The following is a 5,000-nucleotide window of genomic DNA, read 5'->3' on the forward strand; positions in this document are numbered from 1 at the left end:
AAAAGAGGAGAGGAGAGGAGGAGAGGAGAGAGGAGAGGAGAGGAGGGGAGGAAAGAGGAGAGGAGAGGAGGAGAGAGGAGAGGAGGAGAGGAGAGAGGAGGAGAGAGGAGAGGAGGGGAGGAAAGAGGAGAGGAGAGGAGGAGAGGAGACAAGGAAACAAGACAGGAGATGATAAAAAGGGAAACAAATAAGAGAGGAGAGAAAACACAAGAAGAGAGGAGTAAAGGAGGTGAAGGGAGGAGGAGGAGGAGGAGGAGGATAATAACCAGGCAGTAAAAGAGGAGTTTCTCCTCACGCACCAGAAAACAAACTGAGGCCGCCGCTGTGAGTTATTCCTCAGGTCAGGAGAGAGCAGCTCAGCTACAGCCACACAAATTATCCTCCTCCCTCCTCCCCTCTCCTCCCCCCACACTGCAGAGGGAGGGATGGAGGGAGGAGAAGAAGGAGGAGGAGGAGGAGGCTACAGGGGTAATAATACACCTCTAAGCCTGTCATTTCAGCTCAGCCCGGCGCAGGACCAGCCCACAAAATAGAAATATCACTTTCTCTCTTCTGGACTCCCCCCTCGCCTCCTCCTGCTCCCCCTCGGCCACAACAACTCCTCTCTCCCCTGAATGCTGAATCACCCCAGAGGGGAGAGGAGAAGAGGGAGGGAGGAGGGAGGGAGTTAGAAAGTTTGAAAAAAATGAAAGAGTTGAGAATAAAAAACGAGGAGCCGCTCGCTCTTCGTCCTCTAACGTTTAAACCACGTTCAGGACTCGGCGTACAGGCCGGGACGATCTGAGCGCGTGCAGTGGCGCCGCTGCATCTTATCTGTCATCGACAACCAGCTGCTGCTCTGCCTCTGCAGAGGCTTCAGCGAGTCAGGAAACGTTGAATATACATAAAACATAAAGAGAGCTGCAGCCTGGAGCTTCTGCAGGAGGAAACACCGAGTGCCAACTCTACACAACGTCTCAGGTCCTGGTTCTGCTGGTTCTGCTGGTTCTGCTGGTTCTGCTGGTTCTGCTGGGTTTAGCTCGATCACTTTCTAACATGGCTGATTACTTAGCAAAGCACCAATCAGATTCAACAACACATTCTTCACAGTGACACTTAAACACAACACAGCAGCTGATTGGACACAGCAGCCTGAGGCGGGCTGAATGACTTAAATAAGTAGACACCCACCTGTCAGTCAAAGCGTCCCCGCTCTTAACCCTGCATAACTTTAAGCCTTAATATAATGTGAACAGGTGAGTTGTATATAAATTCACCCTCAGTACAGTTGTCATGAACGGGGAAATTAGCTACAGAGACCAAAACTGTTTTTTGTACCAGGCTGTAAACATGTTTATTTCTGCTGTGAAGTTGGACATTTGGACATGGGGACTTATGGAGACTGACTCACTTCTGGAGCCAGACTCAGGTGGACGTTAGAGGAACTGCAGGTTTTGAAGCTTCACTTCACAGACACGGAGGTTGCTGCTTGGCTGTTACCGTAGAAACCACCCGGTTTGAAAAACAGACAAATTATAATCTGTTAACTCGTCAGTGGAGCTCGTGTTGATTATCTGTTGTTCAGTGTAATGTTGCTTTATCTGCTGCTCGGGTCAGCTCAGACCGGGTCAGCTCAGACCGGGTCAGCTCAGACCGGGTCGGCTGGTTTCATCAGGAGCAGAAATGTTTCCGGACTCCCCGTCTGCAGCGTTTATTAAAGGTGTGTGTCAGACAGCTGTGAGCTGCACACCAGTGTGTGTGTGTGTGTGTGTGTGTGTGTGTGTGTGTGTGTGTGTGTGGGCGGAGGGAGCTGGGGCGTTGACCTTGAAGCTGGTCGGGATATGTGGTCATGCCTGTGTGTGTGTGTGTGTGTGTGTGTGTGCCGTATGCAGGTTGTGACAGCTCGCCAACCAGACCCCGGTGCTCCAACATCTGGTTCACATCTCCAGGAGATCCTGGAACACCTCCTCCTCAGCGCCTCCTCCTCTGCCGACCCTCCGCTCACCTTCCACCAGCTCAGAAACAGAACCGACACGTTCACGCCGCCGCGTTCAAACATCAACAGGAGGATTAGAGCGAGGAAAACAAAGAGCTTTTCCCGCTCTTATTTTCTGCAGATTCACACGACCTGCGAGTCCTCGGAGATCCTCCAGAACCTTCCGGATCTTTAGAGGAAGCTCCACAAACTGCAGGTAAACATCTTCAGAGCGGGAAAATAAAAAGTGAAACTGAGGTCACGGCGCGAAGCATCGTTCACACACACGATGGCGTGACCCCGGGAGCGTCTGAGAGCTCCGACGATGCTGCCGCCGCCGCCGGGAGGAGTTTTAATTGGCGAGGAGAAAGGCGAGTGGTTGGACAGCACAGATCGCTTTTATCTGCAGCACAGAGGCTCGCTGGATTAACGCTCGGCTCGCTCTGTCCGCCATTGTTTCAGAGAGGGGAGGGGAGGGGGGGGGCAGCAACAAGTTATGCAGATGAGATGTTAATTAGGCGAAAAGTGAATGAAGTCTGGACCAGAACAAACCAGCCTGGAGGAAGACAGAGTGTGGGAATGAGGAGGCAGCTGCACTCCTCTGCTTCTGCACTTCACTCCTTGCTTCCTTCTCTCCTTTCCTAATTTCTCCTTCACGCCTAAACTCATTTTTCTCCTCACTCCATCTCACGTTCCTCCATCATCTTTACTCTGAGTTCACTCCTACGTCCATCTTCCTTCCTCTCACTAGCCCTCCTCCAGTCATCCTCCCTCTTATTTCCTTGTTCCCTCCATCCTCTCCTGCTTCTGTGATGAAGGTGACCCCCTCCTCACTGGGCAATGGAGGGAGCAGAGAGGCTGAGCAGCGATTGACATGCTAATGAGGAGGAGGAGGAGGAGGAGGAGGAGGAGGAGGAGGCGATGAGATGATGTTGTTGTTGTTTTTTCTAATTTCTTGTTTGTGGGGGTGAGGATGGGGGTGAGGATGGGGGTGAAGGAGCTCTCCTTGTTCTAGGCCACATAATGCAGGACGCTGAGGATGAAGGAGGAGGAAGAGGAGGAAGAGGAGGAGGAGCAGGAAGATGAGGAAGAGGAGGCAGCTTGGGAACCCCCCCCAAAAAAAAAAACTGAACTCAGGTCATCCTGAACTACATTACCCATGAGCCTCAGCCACCATGGGAAGCTGAATTCCAACGTGAAGCTCTCTGATTGGCTGATTCTTCACAGGTTATTATAAACATGTTTCTGCCTGATAGACAGTGAAGCAGCTGCTGTTAGCTCATGTTAGCTCAGTCTGTTAGCTGTACATGATGGCAGAGGAGCAGAGAGTGAAGAGGACGCTGACGGAGGAAGCTAAGAAGAGAAAAGGAGAGAGTGAGCGAGCAAGAAGCCGCCGGACAAGAGTAAATGTGGGACTGACTTTTAGTGGTTGGTGAGAGCTTGGTGAAATAAAAGGCTGAAAGACAGACGCCGAGCTGGACTGACTGCTGCTGGACTAGGCAGTGAGATCAGCTGCTGCTGGGTCTGGTTCTGGTTCTGGGCTGACTGCTGCTGGACTAGGCAGTGACATTAGGAATATTTTTCATTGACCAGCTCGTGATTCTCGCTCGATGATGGTTTAACAGTTTGCGGTCCGTGACCCGCTGTCTGTAATAAAGTGTTGGAGCTGTGTGACGGCGACGATGGACTCGGAGTTTGCAGATGAATATAACTCTCCTCATCAGACCGTCCAGTCAGCAGCTCCTCTCCTCCTCCCCTCTATCCGTCCTCCTGTCGGTCCGTCCTGCAGCGCTCACGTAAATTCTTCATTGTTTATTAGCTGTCACTTCCTAAATAGTACTTGCTGCGTCTTGCATACGGGCCTGAACCACCCCGGGGGAGGCAGGGGGGGAGGCAGGGGGGGAGGGAGGTGTGAAGTTACAGCAGGGATGACGGGAGAGCACGGAGCTGCAGATTCAATGGAAATGCTTCAGATCCTGTTGATTCCAGGTGAATCACCTCGTGGAGTCCACTGGTCTGAGCAGGACACTCCGGTTTATTGTCCAGACTGTGTTCAACGCTGTGACGTGATTGGAGGAATCTGATCAAACGCTTCATAAACCAAAAACAAACGTTCACAGCTGCTCGCGGGGTCGGTCTGGTTCTGTCACTGTTCTGTTCCTGCTGCAGTGCCCTTTGAGCAAAGCGGTGAACTCGTGTTCAAAGCTGTAACCACGGACCGAACCAAACATACCGAACCAACCAGAAACCGAACCCTCAACAAACAGAACCAACCGAGCCCGGGCCACAGACGTCTGATCAGAGACATTCAATCTTCTGTTTCAGAACTTGTTGAAACACGAAGGTGTTCTGGAAAGTACCGGTCCCGGTCCGGTCCGGGTCGGGATGAGTAGACAGGAAGTGAACAGGTTCCAGCCCTGCAGTGGAGGGAAGAGAGAGTGGGCGAGCGAGCCTATAGAAAGAGCACGTCAGTACATTTTAGAGGACACAGCCTCGCCGAGTGTCCGCCCAGAATAAGCGTTTCGACGGTATTAGCTTAGCCCCACCCCTCCCTCCCTCCTCCCCCCTCCTCCCCTCTCCTCCCCCCTCCTCCCCTCTCTCTGCACCCTTGAAAGCCTGCGGTGACCCAGGGATGTGTAAAACGGGGCCGGCCAAATGAATTGCTCGGGCCTCGAGCTGTGGGCGAGCCATTACGGCGGGAGCTGCGTACCTGTGTTGAGTCAGCAGTCCAGCTCACTCTATCTCTAATGGACAGCGCTGAATTTAATTGCAGGAAAGCCGCAGAGCGGTTATAGAGGGGGAGGAGGGGAGGCGGAGGGGTAGGCGCCCGGGGGTGTGTGTTGTGTGTGTGTGTGTGTGTGTGTGTGTGTGTGTGTGTGGCCATCGAGCGGTCGACCCCTGCTGTCATCCTTTGGAAACCCCGGCCGTCCGTCAGCGGGACAATCTATGCTCTTATCATCAGAGTCCTGTTTGTTTGTCCTCCAGGGAGGGAGGGGGACACGGGGGAGGGAGGGGGGAGGACTGCCTTGCTTCAGGGCACTGTGGT

General features: G+C 53.0%; 1 protein-coding gene and 1 long non-coding RNA gene across 6 annotated transcripts in view; one reads left to right on the forward strand and one right to left on the reverse strand.

Annotated features, from left to right (window-relative positions):
- The window catches only part of nfia (nuclear factor I/A), a 168,292-nt gene that overhangs the window by 70,770 nt on the left and 92,522 nt on the right, over positions 1–5,000 (reverse strand). The gene's annotated exons all lie outside the window — the stretch shown is intronic.
- LOC113748016 (uncharacterized) overlaps positions 1,378–5,000 on the forward strand; it is a 9,373-nt gene continuing 5,750 nt past the window's right edge. The window contains exon 1 of the long non-coding RNA XR_003464056.1: positions 1,378–1,858. This is a non-coding gene — a long non-coding RNA (uncharacterized LOC113748016). The remainder of the gene's footprint in view (positions 1,859–5,000) is intronic.

This window comes from Larimichthys crocea, chromosome XVII (assembly GCF_000972845.2).
Source record: "Larimichthys crocea isolate SSNF chromosome XVII, L_crocea_2.0, whole genome shotgun sequence".
NCBI lineage: Eukaryota > Metazoa > Chordata > Actinopteri > Sciaenidae > Larimichthys > Larimichthys crocea.